Source organism: Mus musculus, chromosome 7 (genome assembly GCF_000001635.26).
Source record: "Mus musculus strain C57BL/6J chromosome 7, GRCm38.p6 C57BL/6J".
NCBI classification, from domain to species: domain Eukaryota; kingdom Metazoa; phylum Chordata; class Mammalia; order Rodentia; family Muridae; genus Mus; species Mus musculus.
The window spans coordinates 100762469-100775727 of record NC_000073.6 but is presented as its reverse complement, the minus strand read 5'-3'; the positions used below and the strand labels follow the sequence as shown (position 1 = coordinate 100775727).

Sequence of the window (13259 nt, the reverse complement as noted above, 5' to 3'; positions counted from 1 at the left end):
TATTTAAGCCAGTAATCCTACATTGGAGTATTTTACAAAATAATTGAAAACTGAATCTTCAAGAGGTAGTTTCTTTGTTTATGAAAGTTTCTCACTATGTAGCTAGCTGGCATGTATTTGAGTTATAGACAAGGCTGGCTTCAAACTTACAGAGATCCATTTTTTTCCTGCTTCCTACATACTGAGATCAAAGATATGTGTCACTGTGCCAAGCTTGAAGAGATAGTTGTACACCTGTGTTCATTGTAGCAACATTCATGGTAGCCAAGAGGTAGTAACAATCTAAATGGCCATGGGTGGAGAGAGAAAGAAAATGTAGTGTAGGCCAGGCATAGCAGTGCACTCCTGTAATCCCAGGACTTGGAAGACTAAGATAGAACTGTATCTTAGGGGTAGTCTGGGATATATACTGAGTCTATATCAGCTTAACTACACAGAAAGACCCTCTCAAAAAACAAACATATCCATATAAAATAAAATAAAATATTTAAAAAGAAACACAAAGACAACTCAGCTTTTCACATAAGCCCGGTGACCCATGAACCCATCCACGGTGGAAAGAACCTATCAACTCCTGAAAGCGGCCTCTGATTTTTTGCATTTGTGGTATGGCATGCATAAGCCCACACTCACATATATACATTACATACACAATACACATACACACAAATAATGAATAATAATAAAATTTAAGAAGTCTGTGTAGATGGCTCTGAGGTTAAAAGCATATACTGGCATTGCAGAGAATCCCAGTTTGGTTATAAGTACCCACACTGGGTAGTTCAAAACCATTTATAATTCAGCTCCAGGGGGACCTGGAAGCCTATGGCTTTCATGGGCACCGACACACACAAGCACATACTCATGCACAGACATAGACACACACACACACACACACACACATAACTAAAAACAATCTTTAAAGGTTTTGAAACATGAGGTAGGTGTACATGTGCCTTCACAGAGAGAAATATTATTCAGCCTTAAAAGGGAGAAAAAAAAGAGATAAGAGTTGGAGAGACTGCTCAACAGTTAAAAGCACTTGCTACTCTTTCAGAGGACACAGGTTTGGTTCCCAATGCCCACAAATGCTTACATGCACCCATAATTCCAATTTGAAGAGGACCAACTTCCTCTTCTGACTTCTTCAGGAACCAAGCATGCATGTGGTACATACATGTAGGCAGAACATTCAAAAACATAAACTTTAAAAAAAGACTTGAGCTGGAGAGATGGCTCAGAGGTTAAGAGCACTGACTGTGTTCTTCCAGAGGTCCCAAGTTCAATTCTCAGCAACCACATGGTGGCTCACAACCATCCATATTGAGATCTGGTGCCCTCTTCTGGCCTGCAGGATACATGCAGCGAGAACATTGTGTATATAATAAATAAATAAATCCTTTTTAAAAATTGCAGGGGGGGAAAGAGAAGCAGTTTATGTTTTGTTTTGTTTTGCAGCTTATGTCTACTGAGGCAGAATATTCTTTTTTTTATTATTAAAGATGTATTGATTTATTATATGTAAGTACACTGTAGCTGTCTTCAGACACTCCAGAAGAGGGCATCAGATCTCGTTACGGATGGTTGTGAGCCACCATGTGGTTGCTGGGATTTGGACCTTTGGAAGAGCAGTCGGCGCTTTTAACCATCTCGCCAGCCCGAGGCAGAATATTCTAATACTGAAGGAAGAGCAATGAGTCTGGAGTCAGAAAGTTCAGGTACACATTTTAGCTCTTCCACTAACCATCTAATTTTCTTAGCTTTATAAAGTCAGCCTGTCTCGGATATTTCACTGCAGTAATAAAAAATTAACCCCATGCCTCAGTTTCTTCTATAAAAGATCATAGCTCATTATCATGCTTGGCAGTCATCACAACTTCTTTGCTTGTTTTGAGACGGGATCTCATTCTGAGAACCAGGCTGGCCTGAAACTCAATGACCCACCTGCTTCTGCCTTCCTACACCAGGGTTAAAGAAAGGCGTGCGCTGCCACAGCCGGCAGAATCACAGTTTTTAAGAGTACCTCTTTAAGTACCCTTATTAGGTCGTTTTCCTTACCAACACATTGTATAGTCAGGAGAACAGAGGTTCAGATTAAGAGAAATGTCTAAGATTACACTGCTATAATGATAACTGACTGAGGTACAGGAGAGATGGTTCAGTAGTTAAGAGCACTGGCTTTTCTTCCAGAGCATCAGGGTTCAATTCCCAGCACCCACATGATGACAGCTGTAACTCCAGTCACAGGGGTCTGATGCATCCTCTGTCTTCTGTAGGTACCAGGCACACATGTGGTTCACAGAAATATATGCAGGCAAAACACCCATACACATTTTTAAAAACTGAAAAATTTTAAAAACTTGACTAATCTTAGAGTAAAACCCAGGCTTGTCAGAGTCCATTTTTTTCTCCATTATGGGATTCTGTTTTATAGCAAGTCCTCCTTGTATAAAAAAAAACCCGAGAGCTTCTTTTCACAAAAGCTTCCCTTCCTAACACTGAGATCACTTAAGTTCCATATATACAAGCTGGGTTAATGGGTTAACTGAATTAATTCAATGTACAGGCCATTAGCCTATCTGCCGACTTGTAGATGTACTGTAACTCTCCACTCACTAAGAAGCTCTACCCCAAGGCCTCTGCAGGCTAAGCACAGAACACAGATACTTATCAAAGCCAACAAGCCTCAAACCCCAGGAAGGATAAATAAATTATACATCATACATGAAGGTCACTGCTTCCAACCAGACCTCTGAGGAGAAACGCTCTGCGAGAAGAGCACTCTGGGGCAACTACGATCAAAAGTTAGCTTCAATGTACTGAAACTGTTGTGATTATGTTAGTACGCAGGATCTATAGAATAAGGAAAAAGAAAAAGCAAAACTTCCATGTCTTAATTTAGGTTATTATTGCTCTGATGAAACACCATGACCAGAATCAAGTTGGAGAGGACAGTGTTTATTTGCCTTAGAGCTCCATATCTGTTCATCCTCAAAGGAAGTCAGGACAGGAACCCACACAGCAGGAGCCTGGAGACAGGAGCTGATGCAGAGACCATGGAGGGGTGCTGGTGTGTGTGTGTTTGTTTGTTTGTTTGTTTGTTTGTTTGTTTGTTTGTTTTTCGAGACAGGGTTTCTCTGTGTAGTCTCAGCTGTCCTGGAACTCACTTTGTAGTCCAGGCTGGCCTTGAACTCAGAAATCTGCCTGCCTCTGCCTCTCAAGTGCTGGGACTAAAGGCGTGCACCACCACCGCTCGGCTTTCAACCTGCTTTTTTATAGAGCACAGGACGACCTGCCTAAAGGTGATCCCACCTGCAATGGGCTGGGCCCTCTCACATCAAAAATTAAGAAAATGCCCATAGGCCTGCCTACAACCCAATCTTTTTTCTTTTTTTTTTTTTTAATGTTACATCCCAATTGCAGTTCCCCTCTTCCTCTCTCCCAGTCCTCCAACAGCCCAATCTTCTACAGGCAGTTTTTCAATTAAGGCTCTCTTTGATGACTCTAGCTTGTGTCAAGCTGATATAAAACTAACCAGGATATTCTATATCTTCACTTATCCTTAAATAAGTCAGAGACTGGAAATACTTTTAAAAACATTTCCCCTGTATACCAGATGTAGTGACACATGCCTTTAACCCCAGTCCTCAGGAACCAGAGACAGACAGATAGATCTCTGTGAATTTAGGGCCAACCTGGTCTACTTTAGTAAGTTCCAGATTGAACAGAAAGATATAGTAAGACACTATTGAGAAAGAAAGAAAGAAAGAAAGAAAGAAAGAAAGAAAGAAAGAAAGAAAGGAAGGAAGGAAGGAAGGAAGGAAGGAAGGAAGGAAGGAAGGAAGGAAGGAAGGAAGGAAGAAACCCAACTAGCCAGCCAGCCAACAACTCTGCATATTTGTTTTGCTGTGCTAATGCAGGTACTCTACCACAACTCCATAATGCTGCCTTGCTGAAAAACTCAATCATGGTCTTCCAGGCCACCATTCCCTGAGTTAGAAGCAGCTGGACTAGCTATTCTTTAATGGTCCCCTTCCATGGCACATTGCTATAATAATGACACTGTACCCCTCCACCTCCCCACTCGGGCACTAACCTCATTCACTCAGGAGAGACTGAGTAAATACCACATTAACTGCCAGGTCCATGAACATTTTCCTACAGATCAAGTTCTCACTAAATGTATACACATTTCAGAACTTTGTTCCAAGTAACAACAAAACCTGAATCTAAAATTCTTTTTTATTTTTCTCCAAATTACACTGAAATCCATGTGCAGTGGTACATGTCTGTAATCTAGCCCTTGAAAGTCTAGGGCAGGACTGCAGCGATTTTAAGGATAGCTTTGGTTACATAGTAAGCTCCATGCCACCCTAAGATCCTGTGCTCAAAACAAAAATGGTGTTACAGGATATATGATCACTCTGTGAACCCTAAGACTGTACTGATACTGGAAAAGCCTGTTTTTAGTTGTGGTGTGGCTCAGCCGTAGCACACACCTTTAATTCCTCTGGCTGGAATATAGACATACCCTTAGTACATACCGTTAATCCCAAACATTGAAGATAAAGTTAATCTGTAGAAGGAAACACTCATGCTTGAACATGATATCTAACTGAGTGACAAGGCAATGAATCAGAGAAAGGTCTGACAGAATAGGATCTGCCCAACTCTCACAAGCAGAGGAAAGGGAAGCTACTTGAGGGAGAGGGGGACAGTTTTACTGCAACAGTTATACAGAGAGAGACAGGTTGGAGAGAGAGAGAGACAGGATGGAGAGAGGGAGACAGGTTGGAGAGAGAGGGAGAGAGAGAGAGAGAGAGAGAGAGAGAGAGAGAGAGAGAGAGAGAGAGAGAGAGAAAGGGAGAGGGAGAGAGAGAGAGAGGGAGAGGGAGAGAGGGAGAGGGCAATCTAGATAGAGTTGAAGACAGAATGAGCCTGAGAACAAACAGAAGATTAGAACAGATTGCCAGAGTTAGTTTGAGGCCAAACAGAGCAATTCAGGAGAGGCTGAGAGAAGCCAGGTTGAATGAGTCATTTTGGAGAAGAGTTTTGAGCCGGAACAGCTGAGTTGACTAGCCAGGAAGAGTTCAGATAGGACTAGAAAAGGTGGCTTATTCAGTGGTACATCTCAGAGGCTGAAAACATTCGAGACCTAGATAAGAATGTATGGACGCTAGAAACTTCTAGGACAAGGACAAGGCTAGCAAATAGGGCAACAAGCTTTGGAGATGACAATTACTTACAGAAGAATAAAAGTTATTTTTACAAATTGGCCTGGCTTAGATGTGCAAGCCTTTAATACCAGCACTTGGAAGGCAGAGGCAGGCAGACTTCTGGTGATTGAAGGCCAGCCTGGTCTACAAAGCAAGTTCCAAGTCAGCCAGGGCTCCATAGAGAAACTGCTCAAAACAGAAACAAAACATGAAGTCTATAGAAAACAGAATGAAAACACTAAAAAAGCCATATTATTAATGGGAACTGTTCCATATGCAAATAAGCTGTATGTGCAGTTACTGATAACTGTGTCTTAGTTATTATAATCGATGTATATACAAGTATCCAAAAAGGCTTACCTAGGTCCCATATACAGAAATAGAAGAGCCCTGAATAATCCAGTCCAACATTATTATTATTGTAGATACAGGAATAAGGTACTTTAGTGAGAAAGCTGATCCGTTAATCATAGACAAATCAAAGAGGAGAGAGCTATGATCAGACCTCAGGAGCAGGCTGACTATTTGAGTATTTATTAAGTATGTAGGAAGGAAATCTGTGAAAAATCTTATCATTTGTGCACAAATACCTGGAAACGGCTAAGAACACCCACATTTATGCTATCTTTCCTCACAGACTAATGTTCTGAACATTCAGTCCCAGCGTATGGTATTATTTTGAAGCCTGCAGAACTTTCAAAAGGAAGGACTTGCCTAGAGGAAGTATGTCACAAAGAACGGGTCTTCCGAGGTGATCTCCACCTCCAGCTCCAGCCTTCGTGCTCTACTTCCTGTTAAGGCCATGTGCCTCACAATCCTGTTGCCATGGGGCACCAGGCTACTACCACCACTATGCTTTCCTTGCCACAATGGATAAAATAAATACGATAAGTGAGTAAATAATCTTTCCTCCCTTAAGCTGCTTTCCAAATATTTTGTCACAACAGGAAAAGTAACTAAGAGCCACTCATTGTAAGTAAAAGACCCTTGTTAGTTAAGGAAATCTCTCCCTGGGCTATACAGTGGTTTTCAGGCCTATGGGAACTACACCCTGAGACCTTAACAAGAGCAGAACACAAAAACCTAGAGACAGAGAAGACCTAAGGTGGAGCCTTAGCTGTTTTTTGTCCATTGTCTATGTCACCAGTCTCCTGAATGGTAGCTCTCCTTTTCTGGGCCAACTCCTGGTACTGTGGCATATATTTATAATCCCCTGAATTGATGATTCTCCTGCCTCCATCTCCTGAAAACAGGGATTATAGGCATGTGGCACAATACCAGGAATTGGCTTCATTTTCCCCCTTTGACTAAGGCAATAAAAAGATTAAGATCCAGGGCAGATGAATATTTAAAATATGTAATAAATCTAAAGGTCTTTTAACCAAAATCAGAGCTTGCTTTGTAAACATCAGAATAAGGTTTAGCTGTTTGAGATTCAGGTCCACATCTCAAATCACCTTCTTATCGCTTGTTACTCTGAACAAGACATTTAGCATCTCTGAGCCTTAGTTTCTTCATGTATAATAATGTGGTTAAGAATCCATTTTAAGCTGGGAAGATGGCTCAATGCATAAAGTACAAGTGTGAGAACCAAAGATCCCTAGTGTCCATGTAAACACCAGGTAGGTATGGCAACCCTCCTGTAATTTCAATGCTAAGGAGGAAGGGATAGAAGGTTCCATGGAGCAAGCCAGGTGGCTAGGTAGATAGCTAGGTAGATACGCCAAACTGGCAAGCTCTGGGGCTCAAGGGAGGTACTCTGTCTCAACATACAAGGTGAAGAATAACAGCGGAAGACACCCAACATCAATCTCTAGCATTTACAGACACATGCAAAACATGCATATGAACCTGGATGCACATTTATGCCCACACTACACGGGAACATTTACATGAACATGCATGAACACATACACGCACACACACACTTTACAGGATTAGCCTGAATATAAATAATATAAAACTACCCATTACATATATAAAGTACTGGATATAGATGAGTGTAAGCTCATTTTCCAGGGTAATTTAAATGTCCATCTCTAGCACAAGACTATTATCAGCTAAAAAACAAGGACAGCATTTTCAGTCCATATTGAGATCCCTCAGACAGTTATTATTTACAATTGTTAGACACAACTCTAAGCCTTTCCTTGTAAATAATAGGAATAATTTTATGTTTATAAATAATAATATGGTTTTGACTGAAGAGTTCCATCTTTAACCTAGGCTGGCTTTCGCTTTACCCACTCCTCCTGCCTCAGACTCCAGAGTGCTGGGATCACAGACATGTGCTATCACACTAGACTTTAGACCCCTTAACAGGTTTTCTCCTCCCACATTACACATTCAACCATCTGATAAGTATTACCACCTTTCCAACTAAAGCACAAGAAGATTCATTATTTTTCCCATTAGACAGGCAACTTTTACTTATTAAAAAAAAAAAGTGTGTGTGTGTGTGTGTGTTTGTATCTGCCAACGACACGGAGTGGGCCAAAATAAGGAGTGAATGCTAATAGGTACAAGGTTTCTCTTGGAGGTGTTTAAAGTGTTCTAATGTGCAAGCAAAAGGATGTGACTTGTAATCCTTAGCACCCACATGGAAAGCTAACTGTAGTGTACATGCCAGTAACCCCAGAACCAAGGCAGCAGAGACAGGGGGGTCTCTGAAGTACCACCAGCCAGCCTGGCCAAGGCACCACACACAGTGATCTGGGCCCTCCCACGTTGATCCACATAAAACCAGCCAGCACAGGCGCTGAGAATGGCATTCCGTACTACTCAAGCATTAACCCTGCCCTCACAGACTTTATACAATCCAGAAGTGTAGGTGAGACATACTTACAGATCCTGTCCTTGCAGCTTTTATAACAAATGCTCATGTGGAAGTAATGAGATTTGTTCAAACACTGTTAAGTCATAAAGGCCAGTCCAAAGCAGCAGCACTTAAGCCAGACATAAACAAAGAACAATTATAGAAGTGGGAAGAGGAAAGAAAAGCAAGCAAACACTTAAGGGGAAACAACAAAGACAAAGGAACTAAAGCAGAAAAGAGCTTGACAGGAACCTAGGGACTGAGAGAGACAGTGAGTGTGGCTGGAACCCAATGGACAGAGGGGAGAGCAGCAGGGAGCCTAGAGCACGTTTGAGAAGTAGGAGGAGCACATCAGCACACGAGCTTCTTAAAGTTACAACTAAAGTACTAGTTCAACCTAGCCAGCTTTAACTTTGGATATAAAGGCTCAAGTAATAAACTCAGATATTGTCTGCCATGTATCTAGACCATTGCATAGAGAGCACATTACACTAAAACAGGGCTATTTCCAAGACAAGGGAACATATGGCTCCAGGGCCTTCCTGTAATTAACCTCTTTTAGAATTTTAGGACACAAAAAGGGCAGAATTGACTTTCTCATTGCCTCGTTAATAGTTAATTTCACAAATAATACCTGCTTTGACCTAGTTTCTTCAGCAATCACCTCAAAATGTTTCGTTGAAATCATAATCCTTAAGAGCAAAGGATAATCAAGTCCATTACCAAAGGATGTCTTGTCTAAAATAAAACTTAGTCCCTCTGTATAATTCAGATGGCCTGCTCAATAACTTTATCCTCTATTATCGGGTACCAAGCCCATGAGAAAGAAGAAATGGAGGTATAATTTGTTAGAGGCTGTGGTGATTTGAATAAGAACAGTCCCCATAGGCTCATATATCGGAACGCTTAGTGACTTAGGAAGTGCTATTAGGATTACTTGAAAGGATTAGAAGGGTTAGGAGGTATAGTTACTGTTGAGGAAGTGTATCACTCAGGGTGGGCTCCAAGGTTTTAAAAACCCACACCAGACACAGTCTCCCTGTCTCTCTCTTTCTGCCTATAGATCAGGATGTAGTTCTCAACTACTTCTCTAGCACCATGCCTGCCACACCTGCTACCATGTTCCCAAACACAATGATAATGGGCTAACCTCTGAAACTATAAGCAAGACCCAATTAAATGCTTTCTCTTATAAGACTTGCCATGCTCATGGTGTCTCCTCACAGCAATAGAACAGTGACTAAGACAGGAGATGGTACCAGGGACTGCTGTATGGCTATGACAGGCTTGACCATGCATTTTGTTGAAGGATATGTGAGACATTGGGACTTTGGACTAGAAAAGTGGTTGGATGCTTTGGATGGAGTCATCCTAGTAGGGACATGGGAGACAGTGTTGAAGATAACTTGAAGTGTGAGGGATTGCTCAAGAAGTTTCAGAGGGGAAAAACATTATTAGTAAGTGTCATAGAGACCATTCTTGTGATATTTTGGCAAAAATTGTGGCTGCTTTTTACCCTTGTCCTAAAAATCTGTGTGAGACTAACATAACTTGAAGAGTTTTTGATTAATGGCATTGGCAGAAGAGACTTAAAGACAGTCTAGTATTAGCTGTGTCTTATGGTTATTAGTAGCCACTCTAATGCAGAGGTATAATGAAAACAAACAAGCCGGACAAAAACAAATACAAAATATATAGTTTGAGGAAAAAAAGGAGCACCAGAAAATGTTTTGTTGGAGCCAAGTTCAGTGCACAAGGAGATGAAAAGTCTAAAGAAAAGCTGGATGCTAAATGGAGATAAAGAGAAGTGACCTCAGGATAAGACCCTCACAGCTAAGCTTACAATGTGTGTGTGTGTGTGTGTGTGTGTGTGTGTGTGTGTGTGCACTCGAGAGAGAGACAGAGTCAGAAACAGAGACAGACAGACAGAGAGAGAGAGAGAGAGAGAGAGAGTGAGAGAGAGAGAAGGAATCAAAGGAAAGCTTAAGCAGTAAAGGAAAACAAAAACAACAAAAAGCTGATACACATGTTATTAAAGGAGGGGAATGTCTTCCAGCTCCATCAAGCAGGAAAACTTGGCAGTATTAGCTACATGGTTATGACTTTAGACTCAAGAATACAAGAAAGAAGTTGTTGAATCTCCCTTCTTGGCTAAGGAAAGCCACTAAAGCCACACGTATGACAGAGTATCCCTGTATGGAAGCCCAGAGAGGCCATTAGATGAAGCTGTGAAGGTGAAGCCTGAATTGTGTTGAGACCCCATGATGTTGGAGATGTCAGGGTGTGGAACCAGCCCAAGAGAGAGAAGTATGTTACAGACTACAAAGCTTAAAGGAGTTGGAGATTTGAAGAGCCCTTTGAAATTAAGACACAGAAAGGCAGAATTTGCCTTGCTAGTTTTAGGTCTTACTTTGTGCCAATAATTTCCTTACTATGTTCCCCTTCCTCCTGTGCCAATATATATTGAAAGTATGTAATCTACATTTTCATTTTGATTTTATGGGGGTAGGGAGTATAGTTAGACACTTCCATGAGTCTCAGAAGAAACTTTGGACTTTTAAACAGTATTAATACTATGAAAGACTATGGGGACTTTTGAAGTTGGACTGAATGCATTTTTGCATTATTATATATCTTTGGGGGTCAGAAAGTGGAATGAGGTGGTTTGAATAAGAATTGTTTACATATTTAATACCCAATAACCAGGAAGTAGCACTATTTGAAAGGATTAGAAAGATTAGGAGGTGCTGGCCTTGGAGGAAGTACCACTGGGGGTGGGTTTTGAGTTTTTAAAAGTTCACACCAGGCCCTGTCTGTCTCTGTCTGTCTCTGTGTCTTTCTCTGTCTCCCCACCTACAGATCAGGGTAGAGCTCTCAACTATTACCGTGCTTGCTACCATATTCCCCACCATAATAATAACTACACACTAAGCCTCTGAGTCCCCCAAAGAAACCAACATCTTGGAGCCTCTATTTTCGGGTTCTTTCTTTTTCTCTCTTTTGGCTTCCTTTAAGAAGCAAACACTGTGTTATATTGCCATATCAGAATCTTAATTTTAGTTCAATAAAGACATGCATCCACTAACTCCTCAACCTCCCAATTCCTAATTGATATGGTTAATTTCAGCTACTTTTTTAAAAAAGATTTATTTATTTTTATTATATGTAAGTACACTATAGCTATCTTCAGACACTCCAGAAGAGGGAGTCAGATCTCATTACAGATGGTTGTGAGCCACCATGTGGTTGCTGAGATTTGAACTTCAGACCTTCGGAAGAGCAGTCAGGTGCTCTTACCCACTGAGCCATCTCTCCAGCCCTTCAGCTACTTTTTAAGAATTAAATAAAACAAGCACAGTCACTTGCATAAATGTCTGATTTCTACTCAGAGGCTTCTCGATGAGATAGAAAGAATATTTAATGAGAACTGACTTAGTGTTTACTCTCTTATTTACTCTCATTTGATTCTCACCACAACCATAGGCATGGTAACATTTACAGCCTCATTTTCAGAGATGAAACTATGGCTCAACCCAGGTGTGGTGGCATACACTTATTGATATACTTGGGAGACTGAATCAGGAGGATTGCAAGTTCAAGGCCAGCCTGGGGTACAAAGCAAGAAGGATCTCCAAATTTCCCTACATAAAAGTATATATATATTTGAACACAAACAAAAATTCAAAGTCATAGAGCTAGCATAAGGCACTGTTAAAATCTGAAGCCACACATCTGGAGATTCAACACTATTCCACTATGAACCAAGGTCCTCACACTATCACCCATTACTCAATTTCCACTTAACCACAACTGGCTGAAGTGTATACAATCACTTACTGATCAGATCAGGAACCAGGAAAAAGAACCAAACAGGAAAATGAAGAACAGGATGAATGAAGTGGCTCACACCTATGATTCCCAACACCAGAGAGACTGACACAGAAAGATTACTACAGTTCAAGACCAGCCTGAGCTACACAAGTGTGTTCCGTGTCATCCTGGTAGACAATGTGAGACTCTTTCTGAAAGAGAGAGAGAGGGAGGGAGGGAGGGAGGGAGGGAGGGAGGGAGGGACGGAGGGAGGGAGGGACAGAGGGAGGGAAGAGATGGGAGAGAAGGAAGAAAAAGAAAAAAAAAACACTTGGATGATTGATAGGTGCAGGCATTAAACAAAACAAAACAAAACAAAACAAAACAAAAAACATGCAGCAACATCAACTCCTAAAAGCTCTTTAGAGCTACAGCCAATTCTAGCTAGAACTGAAATAGACAAAATGCATGTTGATAGACTCAAACTCCAAAACTGTATCTCTTCATTCAGCCCAGCAGAGGACCTGGTAAACTGCCTTCTAAGGGCACAAATCACAAGTGAATTTCAACAACCAGGAGCAATATGTTCCTGCAGCCTTTCCATTATTATAAAACCATGGAGAACTATAGAAAATTTTCATTTTTCCTCTGAACTATCTGCCTGCCCTTGCTGGCAGAAAATGGTTCAAAAAAGCAGATGGCTTATTAAGGAGCCTAAACCCTACGGTGAATGGGAAGCAATTCACTAAGAGCAAATGCTCAAAAGAAAACTAATTCAAGCCTCTCTGAGGTGAAAAGACTGCAGTCATAGATTTACCCTCTAAAAAGAAACTCCCAAAGCACCTATTAGAAGGGGCAGGGCCAAGAATCAGACTAGCCAGCTCTCCTACACTCACACTCCTGGGCTGGCTCACTGCCTTCACCACCACCAGGGACAGCTTTACTGTGCTACCTACTCAAGATGCCAGCCCAACTCCCACAAGCACTGTAACTGGAAAGGTACCAGCCCTCAGAGGGCATGAGGGCATGAGAGCTGGCCCTGATGGTATAGGTACAGGAGAGCTGGCAGACAAGCCAACAGCTGACTAACTCAGCTTCCACCCAGGCCCAGATCCAGGGCTCTGAGTTGGCCCATCCCAATGTCTACCCTATCTAAGAACTACCGGAGCAAGTGAAGGGGTCATTTCTACAGAACCAAAGCTACAGGCTCTCCATGACACAGGAGCAACAGGGTATCCAAAAGGAGTCCCAGTGATGATCCAGTATTGATAGTGCAGCAGAAGCCAGAGGCCTCAAACCAGACCAATGACTCATTCCAGTGAACATTTTTGCAAGATGGTTGAGCAAAAGGTATGAACACAGCACAGCTTCTACGGAAAGATGGTTTGTTTTGGTTTGATTTTATTTTCTTTTGGGGA

At 41.5% G+C, this 13259-nt stretch overlaps 1 protein-coding gene across 5 annotated transcripts in view; it reads right to left on the bottom strand.

The window, feature by feature from the left end:
* Fam168a (family with sequence similarity 168, member A) overlaps nt 1-13259 on the bottom strand; it is a 135019-nt gene that overhangs the window by 65919 nt on the left and 55841 nt on the right. The gene's annotated exons all lie outside the window — the stretch shown is intronic.